Raw genomic sequence first — 9,658 nt, 5'->3', positions numbered from 1 at the left:
CTGGGCCGCCTGTCTCCAGCAGGCTGGCTTGAACTTCCCATGGTGGAAAGGTTCTCACAACAGCAAGAGAAAGAAAGGGCACGTTCCAGAGCCTAAGGGCTTTTCAAGTCTCTACTTGCATCTCATTTGCTGATGCCCCACTGGCCAAAGCAAGTCACATGGCCAAGCTCAGAATCAGAGTATCAGAGTCGGAAGGGACAGAGCAGAGGGGTGTTAGGAGAGGCATGATTTCTACCACATAAACCTCAAGCCAAGAACATGAATGTCTGCAGGTCTCTCCCTGGCATGTCTTCACTTCTCTCTGTGCCTCCCCTTTATTCCTTTACTTTTTTAAAAATTGGAGTCTCACTCTGTGGCCCAGGCTGGAGTGCAGTGGCACGCTCATGGCCACCACAGCCTCAACCTGCTGAGCTCAGACGATCCATCCACCTCAGTCTTCCAAGAAGCCGGAACTACAGGCATGCGTCACCACGCCCAGCTAATTTTATGATTTATTGTAGAGAGAAGGTCTCGCCAAGTTGCCCGGGCTGGTCTCGAACCCCTGGACTCAGGCAGTCCTTTCACCTTGGCCTCCCAAAGTGCTGGGATTATAGGTGTGAGCCACTGTGCCCAGCCTATTCCTTTACTTTCGTAATTAATAACTAATTAATTAATTATAGATCCAAGGGGTACATGTGCAGGTTTGTTACATAGGTATTTTGTGTGCTGGTGAACTTGGACTCCTACTGAGCTTATCACCCAGGTGGTGGACAGGGTACCCAGTGGGTAATTTTTGAACCCTTAACCCCTCCCTCCCCCGCAGGAGTCCCCAGAGTCTGTTGTTCCCGTCCTCGTGCCCATGTGTGTTCAGTGTTTAGTTCTCACTTATAAGGGAGGGCATGGGAGATTCAGTGTTCTGCTTCTGTGATAATTCACTTAGGATGAGGGTCTCTAACTCCACCCATGTTGCTGCAAAGGACATGATTTTGTTCTTTTTTATGGCTGTGATGTATTCCATTCCTTCCTTCAGACACACCCCTTCCCCCAAGGTGGGAACCACGGCTGTGCTCAGCTCAGGAATCACTTTCTCAGGATCTCACCCAGTTGCTGGGAAGAACCCCTCGACTGGTCATGGACAGTTGCTGGTCCTCAAGTGAAGATACTGTTATTGGCAGTTCCCACTGGAGCTGCAGACTTGGACAGCGGTTGCAGAAGGAACACCCCCACCTTTTTTTTGAGTTGGGGGAGTCTCACTCTGTCGCCCAGGCTGGAGGGCAGTGGCATGCTCCCGGCCACCACAGCCTCAACCTTCTGGGCTCCGGCCATCCTTCCGCCTCAGCCTTCCAAGTAGCTGGGACTATAGGTGTGTACTACCACGTCCGGCTAATTTTTGATTTCCTGTAGAGATGATGTCTCGCCAAGTTGCCCAGGCGGGTCTCAAACCTGTGGGCTCAGGCAATCCACTCACCTCAGCCTCCCAAAGCACAGGATTACAGGCTGAGCCACCGAGCCCGGCGAAAGGAACCCCTTTTGAGACACCGTCCTAAAAATGGTGTCCCCTGGAGTAACAGACAAACTGGCCAGAAAAGACAAACAGATCTGCCCAGACAGCTGGAGTTTGGGTCCATCTGAACAGAAAACCTCACAGACTCTCTTTCTGGAGGGTTTTTGTTTGTTCTGTTAGTTGGTTGAAAGGGTCTGATTTTGAGAAAAATGCAAGCTCGTTTAAACTCAGTTTCTGTCATTTTTCAAAACATTACCGTATGAAACCAATCTATACATTTTCCTTATTCTCTTTGAAAACAATGCAGCCTAGCATCCGCTGCTGGCCCCCATGGGAAACCTTCTACCTGGGTGTTCTTTGTGTCAAATATGCAACAGCGATTGCATTTCCGGGTCACTCTCCTCTCCCGTGAGATTGTGCAGGGAAATGAAACATAAAAGCAAAATAAGAGCCCAGGCCTGATTAATCAGCACACTGGTCCCATCAGGGAGGGTTGCTCTTCCTCGCAATATGTTAGGAGCCTACAAGCTTGCTAAGGCTCTTCCACGTGGTGCTCTGTGGCCATGTGGGATCTCTGGCCACAGAAATGGTCTTCCCGCTGAGTGTCACTGAGCGTCCCCCAGCAAGGGCAGTGCCAGGCCCACCCCTGCCTTTTTAATTGGGCCCAGGGAAAGTCAAGAGAGAATGCCACAGGCCTCCAGGGAATGCTCTCCAGTTTCCACAAATAGCAGGGATTCCTGAAAGGCTTTGAGGCTGGCTCTGCAGGTAGCCATGGCGATGGGAGGCCCCCCTGCTGCCAGAGAGAGGCCGTTTGCTCCTCCTCCCCGGGCCTGAGCTACCTTGCCATGGCTTGTTTCAGAAACTCCTGGACCCAGGGATGGCTGAGAAGCGGCTCCCTTAATTGGTGGCGCTGGCTCCTCGCTGTCTGGTGCCCTGCGGCGGTTCTCCGGCACTCTTCTGCCCATCAAGCTTTTGCTAGTCATTGTGGGGCTACTGCTTTTCCTCAACAGGTTCTGGTTTGCTTTCAAGGGGTTGTGGAGTTCGCCTCATGTTCTCTGATGGCAATTAGGGTATGTTTATCTGTAGGGGATGGCTGGGGAGTCTTGGCGGTGACTTTGAAAGATGAAGACTTCTGATGTCACCTAGTCCCAATTCTGGGTTCTCACTTCCTTCTCCACCCATCCCCACCAGTCCTCAGTGGTGTCTCGGGGACCAGGGAGGAGGAAAGTGGGGTCTGGGATGTGTCTGTGGGTATGAAGTGGCCAGGTGGGGGCCTCGGGACAACACCCCCATGTCAGTGGACACTCTTGTTTTTATGTTTTATATGTTGAGTGACCAGCTAGGGTGCAAACTGGAAAGAAATCAATAGACAGTCTTTTAGATTGACAGAAAAGTTGAGCAGAATGTACGGAGTTTCCATATATCCTACTCACTCCAGTTTCCCTCATTATTAAAATCTTGTAGTACTGTAGAACATTGGTTGCAACAATGAACCAATATTGATTTTTTTATTAGAAAAAGTCTATAATTTAGATTAGGGTTCACTCTTGGTGCTGTACATTCTGCAGGTTTTGACAAATGCATGAAGCCAGGAATTCACCATCAGAGTCTCACACAGAATAATTTCACTGCCCTAAAAATGCCCTGGGATCTGCTTGGTTCTCCCTCCCTCCCTCTCTCCCTTCCTCCTCACCAGCTTCTGGTGACCACTGAGTTTTTATAGTTCCCGTAGCTTCGCCTTTTCCAGAGTGTCAGATGATCACAATTCTATAGCTTGTAGAATTTTCGCACTGGTTTCTTTCACTTAGCAATATGCGTTTAAGGTTCCACCATGTCTTTCCATAGTGAACTGACTCACTTTTCAAATCATTAAATAATATTCCATTGAATGGATATACCACAACTTATTGGACTGGTAAAAGAGGTTTTCTATGACAAGCATGATTAGAAACCATCCGTGTAGAGCTTCTGGCTTTCTTTTGTGAGGTGGCCCGGATGTTGGGCAGGTTACCCTGCAGGTATAGTGCCCACGGAAATAGATGTTGGGGTGGAGTAAGAGGGATTGATTCACAGGAAAACCCAACTTCTACACACACACACACCACATCCATTTAAAATGGTTGGTATTGGCTGGGCTCAGTGCTGCAGCCTGTAATCCTAGCCCTTTGGGAGGCCAAGCTGAGTGGATTGCCTGAGCCCACGGGTTTGAGGCCAGCCTGGGCAACTGGGCAAGACCTCATCTCTACAATAAAACAAAAAATAGCTGGGCGTGGTAGTGTGCGTCTGTAGTTCTGGCTTCTCAGAAGGCTGAAGCGGAAGGATTGCTGGAGCCCAGAAGGTTGACGCTGGAGTGGCCGTGAGCATGTGTGTGCCACTGCACTCCAGCCTGGGTGAAGGAGTGAGACTCCAACTCAAAAAATGAAAAATAAAAATAAAAGTAGAACAATAATAAAGTAGAATGGTTGGTATTAGGAAAAGAACAATGGACCAAGAAGAAGAAGATGTGATCCAACATGATTTAACACAGACTGAACATTCATTCATTCATTAAGTTGCCGATTCAGCCATTCAGGACTGATTTACTGAGTACTTGACTATATGACATCATGCTTGGCCCTGGGAATAGAATAATGAGCAACACAGACGCAATCCCGACTGACGGGACTTTTGGGAGAGTTGAGCACACTCGTAAATATTTAGCTCCAAACGGAGTGAAGTGCTCTGAAGGGAGGACACGTGATATCTCTTGGAGGGCCGGGGAAAGTTTCTAGAAAAAGGGATCTTGAGCTCTTCAGATTAACCGCGAGTTGACTTCAGGAGGCACAAAGCTGTGGGGCTTGTGACCAGTTCCACCAGTATCTGTTTTTCAGGGAACCCCTTCTCTTCTCCGGGGGGTAACGCCAGGGTGGACCTGTGGCTCTTTGTGAAATGAGTGGGGCACAGAGTGGGCATGATCCTATGACACCAACCCGAATCGTCAGCAAAATATCTTGAAGAATTGCAGGAAGGCAGGAAGGTAGTTGTCAATGAATTTATTTCTTGCTTGCTATGCTTCCCACCCCTATTTTTTCTCCAAAACATGTTTTGGGCAGTTATGATATTCCAAACTCAGGAAGTTTAAAATTAAATGAAGCATAGAGTCTGCCTTTGAGTCAACATCGAATTGCATAATGCACTGTATGATGGCAGTTCCCACAGAGTCCTCTGGAGACATCCATGTTTCAGTTCATCTTGAGGTGTATGTTGAGTACCTGCTGTGTGCTGGACATCATGCTGGGCTAGAGACAGAGAGATGAGAGAGACACACAATCCATCTTAAAGTACCTCACTTTCTAGTGCAGGGAACACTATAAATGTAATTCAGGACAGTGGCTGCTAAGATGGGGACAAGAAGTAACCGATCGATTAGGAAGACCGAACTGTTGAGAGTTCATGCTTGATAACTGTTTTGCTTTAAGCAGAGGAAGTAGATCTCTTTCTCCTTTACAGTATAATCATTTTTGGATATGTATGGAACTATTTTCGCTAAAATATTCTCCTTTGCTTAATCTGAGGCCTGAGTGATAAATCTCTCTCTGCAGAGGAAGCCTCAGTGTCCTAGCATTAAATAAAGATCATTCAGTTTCCCAAGGTGGAAGTCAGAAGCCAGTATGCAGAGGTCAGTCTGGCTCAGATGCCAGCAACGTTGTTAGTTAGTTATTTCCTGCTATGGGTTATCATGGTGTCTTGTGAATGAATTAGACATTTGAGAGAAAAAAGTAGTCCTGATCTTTCTTCTAGGATAAGGGATCAACCACTGCCTGTACTGGTGTGCTTTGTTGCTTTATTTTTATTTTATTTTACTTTTTACTTTTTACTTTTTTTGAGTCTCACTCTGTTTACCAGGCTGGGGTACAGTGGCATAATCACAGTTCACTGCAGCTTGACGTCCCAGGCTCAGGGGATCCTCCTACCTCAGCCTCCTGAGTAGTTGGGACTACAGGTGAGTGCCGCCATGCGCAGCTAATTATTTTATTTTTTTAAAAAAATCTCTTATTTTAAAGATGTGGGGTACAATTCAGGGTTAAGTATACAAATGCTCATTATGCAGGTACCCTTGTTGATGAGGTGTGCCTCCCCTCCCTTGGCAGAATCCCACTACTGCCAATCTCACCCCTCCCCCCGGCAATTTCCCACTACTGAGAATGGTTTTTTATAGTATTATCATAATTGTTCAAGGTCCGCTTATGAATGAGAATATGTTACACTCAGTTCTTTGTTTCTGTGATAGATCACTGAGTATTATAGACTCTAAATCCATCCAAGTTGCTGCAGAGTTCATATGTTTGTCCTTCTTTATGGCTGCCTAATATTCCATCGTGTATATAGACATTTTTTTATCCATTCCTCTTTCGATGGGCAGCATGGTTGGTTCCATGTTTTTGCTATTGTGGACAATGCTGCAATAAACATGCGTGTGCAGGTACCTTTTTTCATAGAATGATTTGAGTCTTGATTTTTTTTCTTTGTAAAGATGAGGTCTTACTCTGTTGTCCAGGCTAGAGTATAGTGGCAAGATCACGACTCACCATAGTGTCAACCTCCTGGGCTCAGGTGATCCCTCCACCTCAGCCTCTTGAGTAGCTGGGACTACAGCCATGCACCAAAACACCCAGATGATCTTTTGATTTTCTTTCTAGATGCATGGTCTTACTATGCTGCCCAGGCTTGTCTTGAACTCCTGGGCCCAAGCAGTCTTCCCGCCTTGATCTCTCAAAGTGCTGGGGTTACAGGCATGAACCACCAAGATAGGGCTTCCTTCTATTTAATTTTTTTTAAAAAAAATCATCCATAAATAGGGAGCCAGGGCTAGTTCAGAGACATTCTCTTTTTTTTTTTTTTTTTTTTTTTTTGAGTTGGAGTCTCATTCTATCACCCAGACTGGAGTGCAGTGGCCGCTCCCGGCCACCGCAGCCTTGACCTGCTGGGCTCCAGTGATCCTTCCACCTCAGCCTTCCAAGTAGCTGGAATTACAGGTGCGCGCTACCATGCCTGGCTAATTTTTTGATTTATTGTAGCGATGAGGTCTTGCCAAGTTGCCCAGACAGGTCTCGAACCCGTGGGCTCAGGCAATTCACTCACCTGAGCCTCCCAAAGCGTGGGATGACAGGCTGAGCCACCGAGCTCGGCTCACAGACATTCTCATATTTAAACCACCTCCAACACAACATGGAAATACTTCCCAATTCTTCTATACCAAAGAGCACGGACCGGCACACCTCTGAAAAGGTCCCACAAGTTCTTGTCTTCTTGCCTCTGACCCTCTATGGAAAGCTCTTTGCTGGGAAACATCCGTATGTCACCATCAGTTCTTCCCTCTCTTTTCTCCTCCATCTTCGTGTGGAGCTATGGTCACACCTCTGCTAAAGAGTTCGTCACACTGTGATGTTGGGATCTGCCCAGGGTGCCCTATTCAGCTGAGTCCTCTCTGCAGGTCACCTCTGAGCTGTCATGGCCATCAAGCTTCCGGGAGCCACATACCATGTCACTGTCTTCCTATAGGCTGCCTTGTTGAATCCACACCCTCCACTTTATGGATGAAGAAACTGAGGCACCAGAGGTTTTAACTTTTTACCTAAGCTCTCAAAGGTGAGGGTAGCAAAGTCAGGATTTGAACCCCGTCCTCCTCAAGAGTCTGTATTCCTCCCCTTGACACCAACCGCGATGGTATTGTTAGCTCGGGGTGTCGTGCCTGTTCTCATAGGATATGTTCAGGAAGTGCTTATTGAATTAATTCGAATAGGCACCCAAAGCTATACTTATAAACTTTTAATTTTATGGACGATATACGCTTATTTAAACGAAATGGTGATGCAATGAATTTGATGAGGCAGAGGAGAAAGCCAAGTTTACCAGCTGAAAAGTCATCCTGCTGTTACATATAAGATAACTTACGCAGGGTCCTTCTCGCACGTGGAGAATCGCCCAGCCTGGTACAGAGACACACAATCACACACGCCACACACACCACACACTTACTGCCATTCCTAGGCGGAGATACGCTGGGATTGCTTGGGGCGTATAAGATTCCAGCACATCTCTCTGTGCCTGGGTAGGGACGTTCCTCTCATTCACATTTAGCATGTTGCCTTGAGAGAGAAGCAGGGAGCAGTTGCACCAAGGAGCGAGATAAATGTTATCGCCATTGGACTTGACTGGAGTTGAACCCAAGGTCACTGGGAGGCCAGAGCAGAACCAGGGCAGGAATGTTGGCCCCTGAGCCAACGGCGCCTCCGGCAAGCTCATGTCTCGCTTGGCCTTCCCGGGAGCGGTGGCTGTCCTTAGCAACCCAGCTGGGCTCCTTCCCCCGCAGGAAGAGATGGTCTCTTCCTGCCAGGCGGGCAGGCAGGCAGCCCTGGTGTGACCCTCCTTCCTCCTTGCCACACAGCCTACCTCCCCACCCATACAAAAGAGGCTTTCAGAACCTGGTTACCTACAGTTGAACTTTTCAACAAGGCTTTTTGTGTCTGTGTTGTTGTTTTTTTTTTCATTTAAGCTCTGCAGCTAAGATACCAGATCCCTCTGTTGCTAAGATTAAGGATTTTCTCCCCTCTTCTCTCCCTTGGCTGGTTTTCCGTGGACTAGGAAAGACCAAGAGATAGATGACTGTTCCCTTGCCAAACGAGTAGAGGGTGCTTGAGCGTCCGGGGCTTTCAGCGGGATTACACATTATTCAGGCTTGTGCTAATAGTCCTTAGTTACTCCTTGGGCTCTCACAAAAGTCACGGTGTTTGTGTCGGTAACTAAGGCCTACCGAAACCACTCAGCCCTAAGTGCACACAGGGGAAGCATGGAGTTGGAGGCAAAGGTAATTTACCATGAATATTTATATACTGTACAAACCGCGTGCCATGATTCACTCAGCCTGCTCCCATCTTATGCATTTTCTTCCCATTTGCAATCTTTATTTATTGCAAAGTTAAGGCTGTGAGCAAAATAACACATGGGGGTGCGTTTTCTTTTTCTTCCTGCCTTTCTTTTCTTTTTGTAAATGCTCTTGCTTTCTAATCTACCTCTGGGAAAGTGCAAGAACAGAGCAGGGAAATTGGTCGCCACTGTTAAGCCCCCAGAGATTGGCAGAATCTTGTGCTGGGTCCAGTGTTTTTGCCACGGACCACAGTGACCGTGGGAGTCCCATGGCTGTGGGGCTGGAGCAGCTCACATCAGTCTCACCATTTAGTGACAGGCGTCATCATGTCTCTGCTTTTCAAGAGAGGAATGTACCTTTTCTAGAATGTTCACTGGGTGCCCACGATCCAGGCCCAGAGACTTGGGTTTATGGCACAACGTGGCTACCTAGCAGCTCTGTGAGGTTGGGCAGATGACTTTAGCACTCGGGAATACATTTCCTCTGGTATCAAATGAGCATATGAATAAAACTTTCTTCATAGAGGTAGGTCATGCTAAAATGCATCAAGCACTTATAGGCACTCAGCTTGACACATGTCAGGCTTGAAGCGAATGTTAGGTCTAATTAGACACATGGGATCCTGACAGTAGCTTCGGAAGCTGGTGAGGAACTGCTTTGCCCAGGGAGGTCAGCCCCCAGCCTGGGGCTCATACCTCGTGCATTTTGGAAGTAGTGGTCCAACACACATTTGGGTCATTCCAAAGCTTACGATCTACGCACGATGAAACACATCTCTCTCTCTCTCTGGCTACTTTTTCCTGGAGCTATTTGAAAGCTGGCAGTTTTAAGCTTTTGGGGAGGCCTTGACCTGGATACACATGGCAGAAACAGGTAAAAAGGACTCAGATGTCGGTGCTTGTGCAGAGTTCAAACCATTTTAGAAAAGCTGTATTCATGTTTGGTCAAGTTACATTTCAGTGGGAGCTACAGTTCCCAGCATGAAACTTTACAGCTGCCATCAGGGCTTACTGAGATGCTAATCTCTCAAGCCTGAGGGAATATCCTGTCCAGCTCCTGATACCATTTCTAAGAGACACAGAGGGACATGGGGCATGACCAGAAGAAGACCACCAGGGTGGTGAGGGTTGTGAGAACACATGCTAAAAGGGACAGGTGTTAGATTTGGGGTGAGGAGGTCTGATGTGTGAAGAGATTGAACTTTCCCTTTGAGGCTCCAGTGGCAGGTCTTGGGCAACAGATGTAAGTTACTGGGAGGAAGATGTGTG

Source organism: Carlito syrichta, unplaced genomic scaffold, assembly GCF_000164805.1.
Source record: "Carlito syrichta isolate Samal-C Ts95f unplaced genomic scaffold, Tarsius_syrichta-2.0.1 Scaffold314698, whole genome shotgun sequence".
Lineage (NCBI taxonomy): Eukaryota > Metazoa > Chordata > Mammalia > Primates > Tarsiidae > Carlito > Carlito syrichta.
This window is presented reverse-complemented; position numbering follows the sequence as displayed.